Source organism: Chelonus insularis, unplaced genomic scaffold (assembly GCF_013357705.1).
Source record: "Chelonus insularis isolate UGA/USDA-ARS -01 unplaced genomic scaffold, ASM1335770v1 contig_25_pilon, whole genome shotgun sequence".
Lineage (NCBI taxonomy): Eukaryota > Metazoa > Arthropoda > Insecta > Hymenoptera > Braconidae > Chelonus > Chelonus insularis.
In genome coordinates, this window is record NW_023276451.1 from 341,510 (window position 1) to 364,550 (window position 23,041).

Here is a 23,041-nt window from a genome sequence, read left to right on the forward strand (position 1 = left end):
ATTATTTAGTTCAGACATACAGCTGCTGCTATTGGAAAAACTTCACACGCCAGTAGAAAGAAATTATTTTTACCGATAAAAATTCCACGATAATCGTGCTCAAAAAAATATTGAAAGTTTTTTCCCGTGGGAATTCAGTGACTCTATAGGGATAGCGTAAATAATATATTTCCTCTGTCCATTCCCGCCTAAAGTATAGGGGGTTGCAGTTTCTCCCACTATGTGACCCGTTTGTGCACGTAAATGTAAAAGAAAAAGAGAAAGAAAGTGGATGGTCGAACCAGAAGTGCACACGAAAGTAACTTTCCAAAAGTTTCCGGAAAGCTGTCTTCCTATGCTGCAAGAGGAAGAGATTAGAAAAATGTCTTTCCTCCGCCCATCGTGAAACTTTTCCGACGCATTTGAAGAACGATAAACCTAGGGAAAATATTTCGAGTAATTCTCACTCCATTCGGCACCCGCAAAAGCGTCCTCTACGTCTTCTTGGCGTCTTACTATATTTATTTTATTTTATTCTTTTTTGTGTTTTTATATTTCCTGTCAGTTTTTTATTCACTTCTTATTTTCTATTACCTTGCTTTTGCTTTCATACTCAGTTTGCCCGTCAATTTTTCTCCACCTACCAAGCAGATCTTTTTTCTTCCCATAACTTTTTCCCTCTTACTCGTTTTTACTCAACCCCCAATAACAAATGGTAAAAAAATCTCAGCCCAACAAAACTCTTCGATAAGCAATAAATAACTCGACTAGTTTTTGTCACAAATTTTCTCACGCCCATGTTTTCCAAAATATGGAACACATTTTATGTTTTATACGTCAATATTCTTTACGTGGGCGATATAAAATTGGCAATTTTATTTGCGTAATTTCGTTAAACATTCAATTACAGAACTTCCAAGAGGTTTTGTATCAATTTCATGTGAAATATTTGACATTTATTCATTCTATAAAATATTACATCGTTTCTAGCTGATGTAAAAATGACATTTTTTCGTAACCCTCAGAGGAATTGTCAGATTTTCAAATGGTATTTTTTAGAATTAAATTTTTATTTCCATTTTTATAAAGCCTTTCTTCCCTAGAAAGAGAAAATTATCTCGCTTGAAAAGTTTCTCTCACAACTAAAACTTTTTCTAATGTATTTATTCTTTTTTGATTTTTATTCGAAATTGACTTATTCTTTCATCATCATCTTGACACTCAAAGGTTTAACTGACATTGAGAAAAAAAGAAAAATCTTCTTAATCAGTTACAACAGTCTTAAATACTTATCAAAAGTAAGATAATTATCTAATTTATCAATTAGTCTTAAGAAATGAAAAACTAATCAATAGCAGCTGTGTAATCAAATAAGTTTTCAAGATTACGTTTCATTATTCTTATCTGCAGCTTTTAAATAATATCGTGCATAGTAATTATCCACTTTTGTACGAAAAGGGCTTACTTAAAATTCCCTTTGAAATACTACTATGAAGCAGTAAATGCATATTATTGGTTAAATTGTAAAAGACATGCATATATTTTATATAGAAGCTTAATTTTCTTCATAACTTGAGCTCAATTTTAATGATGGACAGACACTTGTACCGGTGCCTTTGAAAACTTAATAATTCACTTCCTCATACAGACACGAAATCCGATGAATTACGAGCACGAAATTCCAACTATATGTACAAAGATGCACCACTAAAAACTGAATGAAAAAGTTGAGAGCAATGTGCATAAAAGTTAAATCTACTGACAGTTGTATATTTAATATTTAATCTGTGAACTCAAATGCTTTAGGCCATTTTACTACACACTTATTATACAAAGATATCTATCCTTGATGTTGAATAAAACTTATATTTTATCAGCACTACTCTACAAAAGAGTTAACATCTTTATTTACAACAGATTTCGAATAATTAGTTTCCATGAAAAATATTTCTCTTTAAATGTGTACGATATGTTTTACTTCCTTTCTGTAATAATTACGAATCCATTAACAATAATGATTTTGGGTTTTCATCACTGAAATCGTTTAAGGTAAATACATAGCATAAAGATAATTTGAAAAAGGCATGCAAATAACGTACAATTTTTTAAACTTAACTTTTTCTACAAGTGTTTTGAACATTATTTTAATTTTAATCATTTTAAACTTGTTCAAAAACTATTAAGTAATTTTTCTTATCGTTGATTTTGTAAAAAGTAAAATCTATTAAATTCAATGAGTGATAATAATTCGTGCTTTGATGTCGTAAATGACAGAAAATACTTCGAATTCCCTTTCGAGAATAAACAAGAATTTTTATGATGATTTTATAATCATGGATATACAAATATAAAACTTCTACAATTTATTTATAATTTATAACTATTAATAAATATTTAACATTTATAGCAATAGTTTATGTTTGGTTAAGTGTATTATATTTTTACATAAAAATAAAATTTTAGTGAATTATTTATTTATAAAAGTTTCTAAATAATATTTAGTTATTAACAAGTATTGCATGTGCATAATCTGATTATCGTATTGGCTGATGAAAGGATTGTATGACATTCAATGTGGATATTTTAAATTTAATAAAATAAATCTACATTTCAATAAATTCAATGAACATATTTTAACATAAAAATATACACTTTTATACATGATTATTAAATAAGTGACTTGAAGTTGAAAATTGTCAATCTTCAACTTGGAATATCACGTTGGGTAATCCAAAAAACTACTGTCGTCTCCATAACCGAAGAATAGAAGTAATATCAAGTAATATTCAAGTAAATATCAGCTCGACTATTTTTGATAGCAAACTGGCAGCCAAGATGGTAAATAAAACGTCAGAAAACATTTGCAAAGTGAGTATCGTAAAAGAAAGCCGATGAATCTTGGACAAGCCGCTGAGCAAATATGTCGGACGTCAGGCAAAGTGTTCGAACTGGAACAAGTTACCGAGACAGTTTACATCATCCAAACGAAGCGGGTAGCTTTGCCATTTACAGTAGACGTCCTTTTAAAAGAAACGTGTCCAAGTGAGAGTGTAGTGATGAAGCAGTGGAAAAGAAAGCGAATAGATGAACACCAGCGGAATTTGAATTTGAGTTCTTTGAACGTCAGGCCTCCGTCCATTTATCCCTCTATGAAAGAAAAGTAAAGAACTCGGCCGACTCAGACAGCCGGATCTGAACTCAAAGCTCATTTGAACGCGGCAGTAGTCTGGCAAGTCGCCATCAAACTCTTCTACGTTATCTAGCAGACTTTTCACACTGACGTATATTAATTTCTGTAAATCATTCACTTTATTAGATTTTATGAATGTGTATTGTATATTTTATATGTAAACTGAAGAAATTAAACCTTCAAAGAATCATATTGATACAGCTTATTTAATATTTATCAATGAAATTATTATCCATAATGGCATACTAGCTGGCTAATATATTAATTAACGTTTGTCAATGTCATTACCGTTCAATAATTATCTATTAATCACGAAACAGCGTCAGAATAATCATCAAATATCACTTTGGATCACATGGGAAACCCTACAAATTAGTTTTGTATAAGTTTCCTGTTAGTTTAATCAATTGAATGATTTATTAATTTATAAAGAAGTTATTTATTGATTATAAAAATGGTTGGATTCAGAAAGCAGATCTTGATCCTTTGTTCCGTAGGGTAGAAAATAGGCATGTAAGGGTGAAATTTTGAAAAATTATCCTTGATAAAAAAGGGAATATCAAGCTTTTATTTCAGAAGGGGAATAGAGTGTAAAGCAAATTGCTGTGTTAAACGAACCCTTGTATCTATCTTTTTATCATATCATATATAATCTCACACGTTTACATGTGATAAGAATTATAATTATTTTCACTGAAGATAAATTTTTATTTCAATGAGACTAAAATTTGAATATTCAATCAATTTTAAATAATTGTATTTATGATTTAAATGATAAGAAAGAATTTCTTTTCAGTTTAACTCATCAAAGTGAGTCTTGAAATTCAAATGGTAAAAATAGTAATGATTCAAAGAGCAGAAAATTATTATGAATGTTGATAAAAAAATTAATAATTAGGTCAGTGTATATTTTTTGTGGTGTAATAATTTATTGAATATTTAGAGATGATTTTATAATGACAATTAAAATAAAGAAAATAATTTTCTTCTCAATGTCTTTTGATGATGCTACAACATCTGAGTAAGCAAAGGAAGAAGGTTGTTAATTGAATAACTTAATTAGATTTTCAAATGAAACTTTTCAGGTTTTAAATGTTTCAGTTCTTTTCTGCCATCTCATCTCCAGTTTTTTCCATTTTTTTTATTCTTCTGCATTTCCTCAAAAGCTCGTTGGAATGTCGTCTATTGCAGATACTCGGAAATGTCAAAGTAACTGTCCTAGAGTTACTCTAGGCAAAGACTTTGAAATAATAAAAAAAAACTCACCTTTTTTTAACTACAATTATAACAAGCTTCTAAGATCCTTTAACTACACAAGGGTTGCACAACTCTAATTGGAAATGCAAAGGTTTCTGAAAATACACAAGAAGTAAATGAAACACAAATGGGTGGTGACCAAAAAAAAGAAAAACGTCCTAGAAGAATCTGTTGAAATTTTTTTTGTATAAAAACTGACTACAGTTGATTCGATCACGCTGTTTACTTTCAAGGTAAAATATAAAAGCTCAAGTTGAGACGAATGAAAAATATCTACGTAGTCCATGAGACAATACAAAGTCTGATCGACATGTGGTATAAAAAATTCCAAAGCGATATATCCATGTAAACGTTCGATCAAATTTCGACAGATTTCTCACTGGTTCTCGTGACCATAGAAATAGCATCTATGAGAGCTGCTATTTTTCAAAGTTTACAAAGAAAAATGGCAGAAAATAAAGTATTCCCAATACATCTCACTTTCTCTTTTTCCTGTTCTACACGGAGCTATTTTTCCAATCATTTATCGAGTGGTTACAGAAAGAAAAAATCTAAAACTAGTTTGGAGATCTATATCAATAACTTAAACGAAAGGAACTATTTTCTTTTATACTTTCAATACACACAATGTATATCAGTAATTTAAACTTGAATTCTCGGTATAAACTTGGAAGAACTGGAGTTGAGATTGAATTGAAAGAAAATTATGAGAAAATTGATGAAATTATTGGAATGCTTATCAAAAATATACGAATTTTTTCTATAAGACATTTTTTTAATAATAAACTGATAGAGTATACTTTATAAATATCTCATGCTCTTAAAAATTTCATCAGAACCCAAGCTCCTTTGCAAATTCAATATCAAAATTAAAAAAGTTTCCAAACACAAATAATCATAAAAATCAAAGGGATCTTAATTAGAAATAAATATTAAAAATACATCTGAACTTGGTAAATGATTTTTTTTCAATCAATTAACAAATTTAAATGTTCAATATAAAGGTAAATGATATTATTGAAAAAACTTCTTGACCCATTTGAAATTTCAAAAAACATCAGCTTAGAATTGAAAAGTATTATATAAGCACTTTGATGCAAGATATTTAGAGTTTTGAACCATTTTATTTGATTGCAAAAAAAATATGATGATTTTATCGTATTGGAAAAAATGAATAAATAAGTGGAAAAAAAGATAATTAGTAATTAAATGAAAAGGTCACATTCCACTTGAGTGGTTGATGAAAATAAGTTAAAAGAGATCTTTGATTTGTAATTAGGCAACGAAGTTAGTAGATATGAAAGTAAATATCATGGAACAAGGCTACTACTTGACCTTTTCCTCTTATTCTGATGTATATCGTAGATATTACTAACTCGACTGAAATGAGGCTTACTCTTTCTGTCTTTCTCTATGGAAAAATTGTAATTAAAGCTCGAGTGAGCTATCATTGTGACTCAAATCATAAAAACCAAACTAAAAAATAGAAAGAAAAAATTGAAAAGAATGAAGGCAAAGAAAATTGAAATTACAAAGCAATCTCCATGAACTTTTTTCTTACATTTAGGTCACTGATGATCGTGTTTCAGTCGCGTTTTAATATTAACATGCACGAACACGCTTTAGAAATGTACTAAACTATAGTATGAGGAAAAAAACTTGTAATTGTTGAATGTGAAAAATCCAACTGAGACGTTAAAATAAGAGTGAAAAGCATCAGCGACCTTTTCGCTCGTGCATTTATACTTTCACTTTGGTCATTTTTTTTCTTTCTAACACGTATTTCCACTCAAGAACTCTAGATACATGATTTTTCTTCATAACTCTGCAAGAAAAATAAGCTGATGAAATTAAAACAGCAAAAGTGTTAGAAATGGAGGGTAAAAATGAGGATGAAGTAATTACAAACACGTCAATTGCACAAAATCAAATTAATCCGAAAATGTCTAACTGATCTCTGACAACATAAACTTTTCCGTATTTTCGATCACTTCTTAACTTGTCTTATTCTTTGAACGAGAAATGCCGAAACTTTTAGGAGAATTACAAGAAAGTAAACCTACAGGAAATAGCAATCTAAAGACTATAGTCTTGAAACTATTAGAACTCGAGTGTGCCTGCATGATCAAGACGATAATGACTCGCAGAGCTTAGTTTGCGAGTCGCTTCATTACGGCAACTTCTTCAAGTTTCAATGGCACACCTTATCTCTCTCTTATTTTCAATCCTCTTGACTGAATCAAATTGATTTCCTTAATGTATTAAAGATTATGGCAAACATTAGAACCCTAATAATTCAAAAATCCAATTCTTTTTATTAAAATAAACTGCATAATTTTTTATAATCTTGATGTTTTTTAGAAATATGGTAAGAGATTAATTTTAGTCGAGTGTATATAGCCATCTTAAGATGACTTAAAGGTAAACTATATCGTTGAGCTAAACTACTTGGCTCTTCATTTTATCCTGTTATGTATATCTTAAGCAAATCACTGACTTAACTAGATTAAAGAATTTGAAACTCTGCATCGATTTAATGAAATCTTTGATAATATTGATCAAAAAATCATAATTTTTAATTTTATCCATCAAACAAAAAATTTTAATTCTATTTTTATCCAAGCAAATTCAAAACTTTTTTCTCCACATCACTAATTGTTTTTCAATTTTTCATCCTATAAAAAATCCATTAAAAAATTTTTATAAATGTATTTAATGACTTTAAATAGCAATTCTCTTAGTATTGGAATATTTTTATTCTCTATATGTGAACGCTGAATTTAAATAGGAAGTGAAGAATTTAAAAAATGAAAAAAAAAAAAACAAATTCTCGAAATATGTAATTGAATATAATAAATAATTTACCTTTTATCCATTCACTGTTTTGATATTGAAACCATATAATTCATCACATTTATTCAATTTCGTTAATTTATTCTACTATTATAACTTTTTCAAACAACTAATTATCGATCAAAGTCTTTGAACTCCTGCATTCTCAATTGGCCAAGCTATTATCCTGCTAATCTTTCGTTTCCGTTCGACGTGATCACATTGGAATTTTCGTTCAACTTTCGGGCATTTGAATCGCACAGATTATAAGGTCCTATTACCGATTACGATTAACGTGAAATTAGAAGTGATTACTAACAATATCACACTCTAATAAAAGAAAATTTTTCTTTATAAAAAGTTTTATTATTTTACTTTTATCATTTTCAGTCTAATAAAATCTAATGTTTTATTCACACAGTTATTATCATTATTATTATGTATAATATTTAAAAAATTTAAGATACGTTAAAGATATGTTTTGTTTTCATCTCCATAAATTAAAATATATCGCGAACTCAAATATTTGTTCACTGCCGAAAGGATCCTGTCAAAACAGTTCAGTTGAAAAAAAGGTAGTCAAGTGGTGCACTTGAAGATCATCAGTCATTCACACTCAGGATAGCATTAATATCTCTAACGATCAAAACTGTTTAACTACTTTATCGTATAATAATACCTTCTAAAGTTAATTATGTGATACATAAATAATTAAAAGTCCTAGTGATTGTATTTCACCAACTGCTTAATGCAGTTTCGTGATTGAATTCGTGCTGTTCACTCTCACGATCCCTTAATTGTGTTCACTTTGATCACACGCGCTTAACACTTGTATTCAACGACTCACTACTCATTGCATCCCTTTGAGCAAGGATATCAAATAGAAAAACTGCATTATCAAAGATCATTGATTAACTGTTCTCAAATGACTAATTAAAAACACTTGAATTTTTTCTGAATTTTTATTTCATAATATAATAAACCCTTAAAGGGATAGAAAAATTGTATTTCATCATAGATAAGTGTAGAAATAATCCTGATATGATGAAGTCAATAGTGAACACAGTAACGACTTGGGCTTGACCGGAAAAAAGGAAGCACCTTCGACCGGAAAAAACATGAAACGACGTGATAATCTGACGTGAAGGCACGGCACGCGAGTTTGCCGGCCGACTGAAACTTGCTTCACTCCGAATTTCAACTCGTCTTCGTAGAATGAGTTCACCACCTCCAACACGCGGGGGTTAAGGATAGCGCTTGCGCCATGTTCATCGCATCTACCGCGCGTTCAGTGAGAGTTACTTCCTTTTGTGTTGATATAGATTTAACACGCACCGGACAATCTACAAGACGCAAACAAATGTAAAAAGGAAGCTTATTAAGGGGTGAAACAAAAGTCAAATAAAGAGAACCACTAAAAAAAAAATAACCCAATTAATCGTCAAGATAAATAAATGGACATTGATGATGTAACGGTGATTAGTAAACATTATTAGTATGAAATGATACAATTTATCATACAACAGATGGCTGACTGATAACTCATTTTATAGATAATCTATTAGCTTTTTAATGGTAATAATATAATTGTTATATGCACCATAGCTATTTGCTACAACTCTTGAGTAATACTACCATGCTGTTCCTAGGGTTTGATGGCTTATTAGTCGCGATAACATTAATACCTTCAATTGCGTAGGTTTACCTGGCCTATCGAATTTCGATGAATTTCCATACATATATATGTCTTTGAATACCTTTCATATCGACTACGTCACTTCCTCTTTCATGTTTAACTTTAATAGTATATAATGCTATTGTTACGTGTGCTGCATATAGCACTGAGCAACCAAGTAAAGGCATCGTTAGTGCAATTATATAATTACTTGCTATATAGTTTAGTTTACTTAATATATCAATGCCTCATTAAAGTTCTACAAAGGTCTGTCATCATGAAAGGCTAACTCGAGTGTATTAATAAAATAATTTAGCACTTTTTGTAAAAAGTTTTTTATTGTATTGAAAATTTTTTAATTGATTTAATTTTTAAGATAAACTAAAACCCATCAACGTTAATTTATTAATATTTTTAATTAAATGTAAATTTTTTTTTCAATTAGAATTTATTCAGTATTGATTGATTAAAAAAAAGGTAATGAAATTTTAATTTCATGCATATCGTGTGAAATATTTCAATAATTAAATCATCAAAGTCCAATCATTTTTACCGATCATAAAAATGTAATGAATGCATTTTGGAATAAAGTGTTGGTTGAAAAATAGTAAAAGCCAAGTGTTAAAAGAGATATATTTTTCCATGTCACTTTTGGAAAAAAATGCTTGCATAAATGTTTTTTTTTTTTTTGAAAAATATGGCCATTAGACTTCATTTATCTCATTAATAAAACATAGAAATTTCTAGTTGTTGTTTTAAAAATCAACTAGTGCTATGATGCGGTGGTTTTAAATAAAACAGTTTTAATGAGCTCACTAGGATGAGCTTTCAAGGTACATATTACAGATATTTTAATAATTGTAATATTAAAAAAAAATATTTCAATTGATTATATTAAAATATTTGAAAGGGTATATTGTTGGTAGACAACTTTATTCAGAAATTGAATTCTGGAGTAAATAAAGAATATTGACAATACGCTATATAATTATCAATTGATTAAATTCGAAAGTAGATCTGCAAAGCTGGATCTCCTTTGTATAGAGAGATTAATAACCGTACAAGAAATATAGCGTAGAAACTCTGTAAGAATATTTAAAATTATTTTCAAAAGGTTAACCATTTCTTAATGTCTTCGGAAAATCAGTCTAGCTAGTCACGTTCTCGGCGCATTATTTTCATCCGCATTTAGCCTTTCTCTTGCAGTTTTCCATTCTGAAGGAACAAAATGGTTGCAGTAAGGTACATGCAGAGGCAATTCTTCTCTGTAATGAGGATCGGATGAGGCATCTCAACGAAGAAGGGATTTTAGTAACTGCAGCAGTAAGAGGGATAAGAAAAGAGAAGGTGACGTTTTGTTAATGCGACTGGTGTGGCAGTCTCGAAGAAAATAGGAGGAAGGAAGCTGCAAAATGAATGTGCACAAGGGATAGGTTGGTTTGATCATCGTCAGTTGGACGTCTCTTGTGACGAGGCGACGGAAATAAGAGAGAATGGTTTGAGTCGTTGGGCGTTCTCCGAATCTCAGAGGGTTAATAGTCGAACGTGCCTGCGAGGTATGCTTCAGGACTCGACGTGGATATCTCAACCTCTGCTTTCTTCTTGACACACCCCTTTCACCACCATGAGCACTAGAGTCTTCTCTTCCTAGCCCGTCTTCTGTTCTGTTTTCATCCTTCCTTATCTCATTGTTCTTCCCTATGAACTTCATATACTCCTACCCTTTTCGTCTCTTCTTACAACCCTCGCGGATATTCCTTTACTAACTTGAACACCACATTCTCGTTGTCTGCAGTTCCGTTGTATTGCCAATGTCTGCCTTATTCTGATAATATGTTAATCAGCCAGTTACAATGTTAATTAATGAGCAGGATCAGCACAAGTGTCGATTGTTGTATTCAATCTAGATAGTTTTTCTACGACTAATAACCTTATTTTTCATCCCACTTTTTTCCTTCAATCGTTTCCGAGTCTTTGTAATCTCAAGGACTCGAAAAAAAGTCTGAATAAATAGAGATTTAATAAAAATTAAATCATTAACCTAATTTTTCGTTTTCTTTGAAGTCTTTTTTTTCTTTTGCTGTTAACGAAGTGAAATTCTCCAAGTGTTAGTATTTAATTATCAGATAAATGAGTTCTTTCAATGATAAAAAATATTTTACAGTGTTCAATTTAGGATTAAAAATAAAAATAACTCTTTCTTTTACTCAATAAAATTTTTCAAAACTTGAACTATTTAATTTTTTTATTTGAGAAATGTCCATTCAATTGTATTAATTTCGATTCGTCAATTAATCGAATTTCTATTTAAACATTGTAAATAAATTAATTTTCTCATAAAGTGAATTTTTATTTAACGACCGAGCTTTTGATCTCTACCTTCTTTTTATTCTAGCCGTCAGTCATGTAACAAGACTTCCATTTCTTTCTCAGCATTTTTTGTTTTTTTTTCTTTCCCTCCTCTGTTTATATATATTTTTTTCATCACTGAAAGTTTCCTGGTGTGCCAACGAAACGCAAGGCGCACAAGGCTGAGGTGACAATGCAATTTCGCGACTTCCCGTCTGTCTCCTCTTGTGCCCTCTTCACCTCCATCTGTTAGCCATCGCGAGCTTGCGCAACCATATAAAACTATAGAAAAACAGCCAGAGACTATATAAGAGACTGTCTCATATGAGCGCTTAAAATTTGCACTTTTATGTAGTGAAGGAGTTTCAACTCGTCACAAATAGAGAGAAAAACAGACGAGAAAGACTGAATTTTATTATATGAGCTCATTTTTTTCCAACAAATTTACAAATTATTTTCTTTTTTTTCCTCCTGAATGTCTATTTATTATCATAATTATTCATTGTAAAATGATGAAGATAAATAATTTTTAATATTGAGCAAAAATTTTAACAAATAAATATTAATATTCATTATTAACAACAGATGTGCAGTTGATTTTTAATGATTTCAGTATAAAAAAAATGTAATAATAATAATTAAAATTGATTGGCGGCAAATTTATTAATTCATATAATTCTGAAAAATATTCATATGTTTAATATTAATAATATGTTTTCTGATGATGATGATGATAATAATAATAATAATCATTTTATCTAAACGGAAAGAAAAATTGAGTAAAAATTATCCTGCAATTTAGGGCAATCGGGGTACCGGGTTGAATTTTACTCTGCATGGTAGTAAAATTTGCCATACAAGGAAGGAACTTTCAAAAGGCGGAAGAAAAAATTTTACCATCTTATAGGGTAACTTTTACTCTATTTGTGCAAGATATCCGGGTTACCCTGAATTGCAGGGTAATTTTTACTTAATTCTTCTTCCTGTGTAGTTGCATATAGTAAGAAATATTATTGGAAATATGTCGATATTGCTTTTCCATTCATTAGAAAAATGTCAAATATTTTTCTGTACATTTTACGGATTCAAATTTATTTATAATGGCTATGCATATTTTAGTGGTCCAAGTGGTAAAAATGAAATTTGAAGCATAGCAAGCTAAGAACGAACGAGATTTTCTATATGGTTATTGCTATAAGCGATCCTTCGGTCGTTGAATTTCTCGGGCATTTTGTCGATGAAAATTGCACTCAACGTCGTCCACAATCTACCCTTCTGGCCTTTTATACCACACCCTTCCATGATTCAGAAGACCCATGCTTGAATATGTCCGGTCACAATGCCGGGGTTGCGGCAGTTGTCCAATATTACGAAACGTCGGAATTTCAAAGTGGTCTTCGTAAACTAACGACACAACACTGGAGAAAATTTCGGCGGGGAAATAACTTTGAATATTATTATTAAAACAGTACTTTTATCAAAAAATTATTGGCATGATGAAGCTGAGTATCATTAAAATCAAAAATGTTCACGTTTTAATTGAATTTCATCCCCTATTCTGTTAAGAACAACAAAGCAATGTTGAATGGGATAAATAAATCATTGGCAGCTTGTTCAAAATACATATTTATGAGTCAAGGTTGCAATATACGAATGTTTGACTTATTCAAAGAAATTATGATTTCATAAATAGTTCATTTAGATCAAATCCTAAAGAATATTAAAAATTTGATAAATTAAAAATTCCATTGAATTTTTTCAATTATTCGTTGTTTGAATCAATTAAGAATAATCTACTTGAAAGAATTATATACAACGATCCTTGAAGAAAAAAAGAATTTTTATTTGAATATTAAGCATTGTATGATAATTAACTGAATTAATCAAATAACACTTGAGTAAACTCAATTTTAAATTGTACTTCATTGAACTATGTTTTATCTACGTATGAGTATGTATAATACTCAGCAATTAATCCACTCGAGATTAATGAAATTTTTTTCAAGTACAAAAATAAATATTGATGATAATTGGTTTCGTCAATTCTAACACCTTTCGTCATGGTTATTATTCATTAACTATTTATTAATTACTTCACTAAATATTGTTATGTTATTATAGTTAATATAATAACTATTAATATATGATTGATTACATATTTATCTACCCTAGTTCTTGAAAATCTTACGAGGTAAGTATCAAATTGATTGAGTACCATGCTTCTATAGGAACTGATTTATTTACCATATCAAAAAATCAAACTCAAGAAAAATTTTCTTTAAAAAAAACTATGAATTATTACGTTGATATTTTTTTAAATTCATCTGATAAAATCAAGAAATATGTATGGATAATTTTTTACTTTAATCGTTTGAATTAAAAAATAAATAGTTAATTATACAACATTAATGATAACATCGCATCAAATAAAAAATAAATTTATCAGAAATGGTTTTAATTATAAAAGTTTTTTTTATTGAAATTGAGATGTTTTCTAGGAATTGTCGGCAGAAGTAACGATGTTTGAATTAGAATAAAAAAAAAAAACATAATTTATAATTATAACTCGTTTCTCAGAATACACTGCAAATCGTGGTGTTTTAAATTAAAACACTTCCGAATTTAAGATTTGCAGCGTACTAATCATATATAGCGTGTTCCTGGCAGTTAACATTAATATTACAGGCCACAGTCTTGGAAAAATTTCAACCTTAGTAAAGGAACTTGTGTTATTCGAATGGTGTCTAAATAAAAGAGTCGAGAGAAATGAAGAGGATTTGTAATAAAAATAAAAGAAAGAGAAAGAATAATCGAGAAAAGGAAGAAAGTGATATAATTTAACGAGCTCACGTTTGTCGTGACCATACACCATAAGACCCCTGGTAGTCTCTCGATAAGGATCGATTCAATTACCCATTCAATTACTTCGAAGGATTCATGATGGGCCGAAGCCACGAAGGCAAACTTCGATGAGACTTTCTCACTGCTTCCAACACGTATCGACAAAGCTTTTGTCGCTATACATCGATAGAGTGGTTATAAAAGAGAACACCTTGAAAACAAAATCTTCTCAAGAAACATTAGATTGTTACACAAGTTTTTGTTAATAGAAAAACCAGCAAATGTCTTTTCTTTCTACAATATGGACATGGGATTCGACTTTTATGTTTTGGAATGAGAAGAAAATGATCTCAAATAAGGAAATAAATATTTAAATTAGATTTGAATAAAAATGGATCTACACCTTTTTTTAAATGAAATTGTTGATTAATTAGGAACAATTAGTAAATGTCAAAATGATATGAAAGTAGATTGAAGTCTTGATAAATAATTATTCACATCAACACTCACCCTACGTAGCAAATAATTAATAAAAACATTTTGATTTAATTCATCATTTCCTTTTTCATTTAAAGAAAATAAAAAATGTGATTTGAGATTTTTAAAAAATAGAGCATATTGTATTGAAAAGAATATTAGAATAAGCTACAAAAGGGATCTTGATCTAATTACTTAAATAATGAGTTAATGAATTATATAAATAACCAATTCTGCTCTTGTTAATATTGAAGGAAGGTCAAAGCTTTAATATGTATTAAAAATGGCTGTTATTACTCAAAAGAAAGACCTAGATCTAGATAACTCTTATTAAATTAATCCTCGATATTTCATTTATGCTTTCTTTTGTACTTTTTCATTTTCCATGAAAATTGAATTAAAAAATTCCTTTTAATATTTAATTATTTAAAAAAGATTTCGAGATTACATAAAAGAAGTTACCAATTCAGTATCATATCTCCTGGAGCAAAATTCTGAGAGAAATGGTAAAAAGTAGAATGCTAATTATTTGAAACCTTTATATAAAAGTTCATCCATAGCCTGGATTGTCTCAGAATGCAGTTACTAATTACGTCAGAGAACAGATAACTCTGGCCTATATCCACAAGCACGCAAGTTTGCGGATATACCTTGGGATTCTGCTTGGAACGTGGGTCATCAGCACGACGCATACATGGAGACCGTTGGTGTTACAACACAGTTATGGCTTAGCAGTTAGAGGCGTTGGTTGCGGTGATGCGAATCATGTGTGATGCGGGCTGGGTATCGGGGTTTACTTGGTTATATTGTCGTGGATAGCTTGCGCGCGTACCATACCAAGGTGCGAGACGGGGACAACGATGACTCGATGAACGCGTGTGGTATGGGACGATGTTCACTGGGTAGCAGTCGACGAGCTAGAGGTTATAACGTCAAGTTCATTGTTTTCAAAGAGGCCATAGGCAACGACAAGTCCCTCTCACATCGTGTTACTGTTGAGGGATGAGAAAAGGGTATTTCGACGTAATATGAAAGCTTGTGTGTAGCGGTGACTGGCATGTTCGTTCTCCATGTTTTGCAATTAACCTTTGACGACGCTCAATGCTTGTCCTGCTCACTGTACCCTCTGTGTACTGACGCTCAATCCACATATATGTACGCGCCTCTTTTAACTCTTTCTACACCAACATCTCGTTTTTCTTTTGTTTTATCTTTTTGCCCCTACATGGAACGATGTACTGAAATAATTGTTTCACTATAGAGATGACTAATGACATCCTGTCATTTCTGAAAACTTTTAGCACTTCAAATACGTGCTATTAATTTTTAAATGTCTCTGTCATATCATATTTTATCATTTATTTAATTAACTAAGAGAGTGAGAATTCAATTGTGGAATAATTTTTAGTACTTTTAAATGTCAGTCTCTTTTTAATTAATAATTTGGTGTTAATTTCAACAGAGAGAAAATAAGGAAAATTTTTATTTTCAAAACAAATTTTATTGATTAACATTTCAAATAAAGAAAGTTAATGGATTTGATAAAATTTCGTAATTTATCTAGAGAAATATTGAACTTATTGTACCAAAATGAGTGAACATTTTCATCAATGTGTAATAGGGATTTAATTAGTAGATAATTACTTAAAAGCTATTATTTTAATAAAGAATAATATTAATCTAATGGTCATTAAAATTTTATTACATATCATCAGAATATGATTGTTAATAAGATTATTTTCATCATTATTTCATATTTTTTACACCTCTAAAATTAAATAATTTATCGATTGATAAATTGATAATTAAATTTCTTTCACTTTATTCATTTATTTTAAATAAATATTAACATTGCATGTTAATATTGATCAACATAATCATTTCATTTAAAACTTCTTTCTAGAGAAATAGTGTAAATAATCTCAACAAAAAAAAAGAAATAATTAAATATTTCCAAGTAAAGAAATACTGTTATCATTCATTAATTGTTCTTCAGAACAAGAAAAAGGCTGAAGAATCGGAGAGAAGTGAAGAAAGTTATTGATTATCACAAATATAGAATCAAGATGACAGTAAGTTTAATTGGCAAAGTTGAGCAAAGTGCTACGGAAGTAAACTAAACGGACTCATTGATCGCATAGCATTCCCAACTAAGTCACGGGTGTAATAAAGCAATCACAATGGAGACGGTGATTTTAATCGAACGTTAGCAACGACAGTAATAGGCGATAGTTAACGGCAAATCAGCCTTTGCTCAGAGTCTGGGCCCAACTGATAACGGGCTTAGAGACGGGAAATACATGTAAGCTCTTACAGTAGCCAGTGGGGCTGCCACTCAGATTCCATAGCAGTATGATGCGCTCAGTCCTAAACTATATCGACGCGCCAAGCGTGTATTATCGATTAATCGTGCTTCGGTGCTTTCTTAATTAGCATCCAACCATTTCAAGTACCTATTCAATTACACAGTCGCATAATCTGCTTAGCAATTGGTATATAAGCTTTTACGACTTCTTTACTACCATCTTTACAGTTCTGTGCGACTCTTTCACTTCTCATTTCTCAAGCGTCGTTCCACCAACCCACTCCTTGAACTGGTCCATTCTTCGAGTCCGTTTGCTCTCCAACTACCTCTTTGCCCAAAAACCGACATTCTTCTTGACGAATTCCCCGTAGTAACTTGGAATGGCAAGCGAAACTACGACTTCTTTTGCAAATATAAGAACGATTCACCCATACAAAAGTATTGTCTGCGAAATTCTTCATTTTTCCTGTCCTCCAGCTCGACTAAACTTTTTTCATTTTTCTTATAATTCGGTATAACTACTCCTCTTTCGTGAATTCTTTCCAATGCCTACCTCGCGAGCTCTTTTTTTTAGACGACTTTTCCTCACATTCAGAGGATTTTAAAAAATATAGAGCTGTTTTAAAGAAAAGAGGAAGCTTTAAAAATTCGTAGTTTAATGAGAGAAATATAAGAACGCAACGTTCTGCTAGTCTTTTTCTTACAAAAATAAGTGCAAAGGTAAATGTGCAGGTGAATTTCGTATCCGTGGTAATAATTTTTGCTGCCTCTACAAGATCCGAGGATCTTTAGGCGAACGACCTTTCTCGTTTGTGCAGCTCTTCCTTTTATTTTATACTTGTCCAACCAGCTAGCTCCTCGTTGCTACGAAACTCTACGATTCCTTTTTTTTTCAAACTAAATCGAAATATGTCTCGCTTCATAAGAACGTTCTTGGAGTTTCTTTCATGAGAGAATGTTTTTAATTTTGCATAACGATAGTGGCTCGAGTTGAACAATAAAAATAACAATATTCTCATCGTTGTTTTTTTAAGTATAAAAAATTTTTTTATTTGCAATAAAAACTACGAAATATTAAACAATCAAAATTTATATGAAATATTAAAATTTCACAAGAAAGAGAAAAAATTTTTTTTAAATATGAATGCATTCTTGCACACAATGTAAAGCTCTTATTTTCCAATATTTCACACCACATATTTTTTTCTGACCAAATAGAATTTTCCTGCCTTATTTTATCGTGCAGATAATATGAGATTCCATTCGACCCTTCGCAAGATTCTCCAACGCTTGCTTATTTTTCTTTTTCTTTTCCTACTCATTTATTATTCTCCGGCAGCTCCTCTTCCTGTCTTTCTAACTCTTATTTTTCATCTGCCTAGGATACACTGCATGAGAAAAATATAGGAAGAAAGCCAAGAAAAACGAAAAAAAGAAATAGTTTAAAGGAGAAAAGAAGAGAGAAAGTTGAGAAAGCGAAAAGCCCACGACATCGTGCCTTCCGGCGTAACACGATTATATCGAAACCGGGTGACTATACGGCAAACGGGAATCGATAGCCGCATGCCGGAGCGGCGCCGGAAGTAAACGGGGGAGCGTAAGGTAAGGAAGGGTTACGAATAAATTTGTCAGAAGTCGCGCCTCTCGTCGATTCATTTCCGCTTGATTCAGTTGACCCGATGTCCATAGTGAAATATCACTTTTCGAAAAACTAACAATCGCTCTTTTTCCGACAATAAATGTTGGTTTTTTCCACTGTGATTGTCTACTATTATTCTCTGTAACAATGCAACGTTTAAAATTGACAGTAGAAATTAATTTCAACAATAGAATATTTGTTTGTAATAAAACATTTTGCAGTCTAATGAAGTACTTTGATTTTTTCCTCATGAATATTACCCTATAATAAATTCCTAACACTACACTGCAAATCGTAGTGTTTTATTTCAATGCACTTAAAGTATTTTGAAATGATATCATCCATTTGATGAATATTGTAGTTACTTTTTAAAGAAATTCAACTGCATTAAAAGTGACTACAATGTTAATCAAATGGGTAACGTCATTTAAAAACACTTTTAGTGCATTGAAATAAAACACTTCTAAATTTGGAATTTACAGTATAGCAACATTCATTGATATCAAACTATGGAGTGAAAAAACTTCAATTCCATCAAAGCTTTTTTGGATAGTCAATTTGTTTTAATTGAATAAACATGTATGTATTGTTCAACAGAGAAATTATCTTTTTTATTATCACATTCTAGGAGTGAAAATTTCTAAATTTTTTTGTGTATTGATTAGTAAGTAAAACAATAAAGTTTTTCCTATATGCTGTAGAGTAAATTGTCTCGTGAGACCAATGTGAACTCTTATCGTTGTTTCTCTTTTAATCTGATAATCAAAATTTATTTTTTTTATATTTTATGGAAATGAATATGTCCTAGCAAAGCGAAAGATAAGACATTCTCCAACATAATGTGTATAAACTATAAATTCTAATATTTTTCTCTCATCATTCAGTTGAAAAAAATAAAAAAATATGTACATGACCATTTCATTGTTTTTTTTTTTGTGCATAATACATATGACTTTTACATATTTCAATCCATCCAAAACTGTAATCATTTTTAAACAAATCCATTTATCAAACAACCATTTTATAACCAATTCTTATTGAATATTCCATAAATCCAATATTTAACTTTAATTAAATTTATTGAAACCAGGTTTTATCCTATTAATTTTTCAAAGTTTGCTCTTAAAACCTTTAACCTTTTGCTATTCCAAGGAATCGTGAATATTAATTTGTGTTCTATTTCAGTAATTTTGAAAATACCAATTGATGAAACATTTTCAAACTAACGAATTGATTTTAAAATTTCACAAAATGAAATTACTAACGAGCATAGTATGCTCTAAAATAGCAATATTATAACACCCATCCATATATATTTGCGATGTCGTTACTGAACTTTTGGATGAAGAATCTCAAACGCTTATTAGTTAACCAAGTAGTTAGATAAATGCAGAGTATAATATTCGATTAGTTCGTTGTACTCCTTCAAAATTCTTATTATATCTATGCGCGTTCTTCAGACTAACTTAAACAATATTAAATTACACTTTAGTCAAGAACGCGTCTTATCGCCTCAATGTTAGATATAATATTAGGAAGAGAAACCACGCTAGTGTCCGCTTGAATCTACCTACCTCTTTGTGTGCTAAAGATGTAGAGAGAGCTGAAAACGTCGGCCGTATGCGATCAGGGTCGACGACGAGAGGATGACTAAAGAGGGTGAGTCAAGAAGAACTTTCAGGAATTTAATATACGTGCGAGACAGAAGAAGAGCACGATAGTTTTGGAGTAGACACGCAGCTCGACTATGAGCAGTTTTTCTTCAGATTCTAACTATTCTCTGTTACTTCTAAAATGTCATTTTCAAGAGTTCTTCAACCATTCTCTTTCCTCAATTTACCTTAGTCATGAAGAAACTTCATAGAATTTTATAAAATGTTCAAAGATGATGAAAAACTTTCCACAAAATTTATCTATTGTATGATATATTAATTCCACGTTCAAAGTTTTTTATCTTGAAGAGGGACCGAAACAAACACTGGAATGGACAGCTAATTGTCAGATACTCTAAAGACACAGTCTGGCCAAACAAATTGTATCCGGTTCTGTTTACTCCTGGTAAACAAAAGCCGACGGTAATTATATTAGCTGTCGATATATCTACTACACCAATCTAATTGATCCTATTCAAAGAAACGTTTCATTTGTTGATGAACTAATCAGATAGCGAATTTAGTTCAATATGTAATTAACTTCATTTATCGAATATTCATTCATAAAAATATCTTCTCTTTTAGTAGACTGTATGAAATGATTTTTAAAATTCCTTTTATTCAGACTGTTATAATAATTGCTTTAACGAAAAAATATGCATCAATGCCCAGAGTGATAAAATAAAAATATAATTAACAATTTTAGTTTAAAACATTGTTGATGAAAATTGACATAAAATAGAACTGCATTCAATTATCCATCATTGAATTCAATATTTATGCTTTTATTTCTTTTATTTAGACAATAGACACTTATATTATTTTAAAAATAGTATCGATATTGACAATCTGTCAGTTCATAATACGGTCAAGTGTTTATTACACAATATTTCTTTGTATTTTTCTATTGTTAAGATAAATGTATTTTTTTTTATTTTATATGCACTTATAAGTCTTGTAAAACAATTATTGTTGATTGGATGAATTAGGATAAAGTGAAGTATTTGTGATAACTGATATAAATGTATTTAAGTGGATTATTATACTTACAAATAGAGTTCAAAATAAAACTACTCAGCTTTCCATTAAATAATTAAACAGTTATTCTAATGAAAATGTTATAAAGAAAACATATGAATAATTGAAAGAAATATTTAATTTTTTTAAGCATTTGAGTACGAAATTGAGTAACAGAATGTAAAATTCATTTAACAAAATAATTACGTCTGGTTAGATATTGATGAAATCATTAGAATGTAATCGGAGATGTTTTCACGGTTGAGAAATCAATACTCCAATTATCCAAGAAAATAACGTTTGTGTGCAAAGATTAAAGATGTCCTGTCAGTTGGTTTAATCTAGGCTTAAGCAAGGATGGGTTAAGTTAGACGAGACCTTAGTGATATTACTCACTGTGGGATAGTACTATGTCGTCCAAACTAAAGTTCGTGGACGACTCTCAGAGAGAAAGTCTCTCTCTTTTACTGAGTTCCATTCCCTGTTTCTCTCACTCACGACCCTAGAACGACCCCGCAGTGACCCACGTCCTCAGGGGTTGTTCACTGGTCCTCGCATTCAAAGGGATAACTCGACTATGGTCTCACAAATACTGTTGTTCACCAACCCATCTGTTCTCTCTTTTGTAAAGTGCATAATTTCAACTAGACCAGTGCTTCGGGCCTTTGAGGATACTGAGATATTTCTCAGTTGTCAAGGCTTGCTTACAAAGAAACATGAATTACTTTTAATTCATTATTTCACATTAGATCTATTAATATTAAATTTTCAAAAAGTAACTATAAATGAATCAAATAAATCTAAAAATTCATTTCTTTAAAGTAAAAATTAAAACAAAAAATATTAATCAATATTTTTTTGGATGTTTTAAATAATGTAAATTAATGGTTAACAATTTCTCAGAGACATAAAATGATTTTTTTATGTTGAAAAGATTAAAATAACATCATAATTCTTTTAAAATAAATTACCGTTGGCAAGCAACACTTAATCAAAATGTTGTCAAATTTCTTTGTTATTACTCATAAATTAATTGCAATTACGGAATGAAGATCAATTAAAACGTTGATATAAGCGACAAGAGATAAAATGGTAGGTGGTAACATCTAACAGATGTGCCTATATCTTCCGTACTCAAGACATAAATATTTGGCTCTCGACCTGAGAGTCTCGAATTAAAGCGATAAATATACGGCAAAGACGACATGCCCCACGAGGATGGATGCTGTCTCTCTCCACTTCCCTTTTCTACCCTCCGTCTTTTTCTTCCTTCCTCTTAGCTGTACTTTTCATCTCAACGATCAGTTCAATCCAAGTAGAAACGACACAAACGCTATATTCTCTCTAGACTCCTTTACTATTTATGATTACACAACGTTACCGGCAATGTAAATTGTTAATTTTTTAAAAGGTAAAATTTACCAGAAAAGAAGTCAGCCACTGAGATTGATCCACAAGTGCATTTCAATATTTAAAATACTACTGTGCATACATGAGCTCGATATTGAAATTAAAAATACACTTGAATATCAACGATTTATCGGCGCAGATTTGATATTTCCATCAGTCATTTTGTGCCCTTTTTACTTCTTTCGTGTACGACAATGATAACGGGAGTAAATCGAGATTGAAGTTCGATATCTAGAGATTTTCTATCCCCTTGAGATCAAGAAAAGAAAAAAAAGGATCAGGCTCCTTGTAGTGTAGGATTAGGAATAATTCAGGTGCGTTCAAGTGAAGATAAGTCAGAAGAAAGCTTTTCTATGCCTTAAAAAAGTTGTCGGCGAAGTCGATTTTCTATTATTAATTCGTAAAAGCAAAATCGATT

At 30.6% G+C, this 23,041-nt stretch overlaps 1 protein-coding gene across 6 annotated transcripts in view; it reads right to left on the reverse strand.

Moving 5' to 3' along the window:
- Positions 1-23,041, reverse strand: part of LOC118064844 (agrin-like) — a 182,006-nt gene that overhangs the window by 123,196 nt on the left and 35,769 nt on the right. For 4 of the 6 annotated variants that reach the window (XM_035079732.1, XM_035079733.1, XM_035079731.1 and 1 more), the window contains exon 1: positions 7,292-7,617. The exons of the other annotated variants lie outside the window; for them this stretch is intronic. The gene's annotated coding sequence lies outside the window, so the exon portion shown is untranslated. Of the gene's footprint in view, positions 1-7,291; positions 7,618-23,041 lie in introns of those variants that run through there. 6 annotated transcript variants of the gene reach the window in all.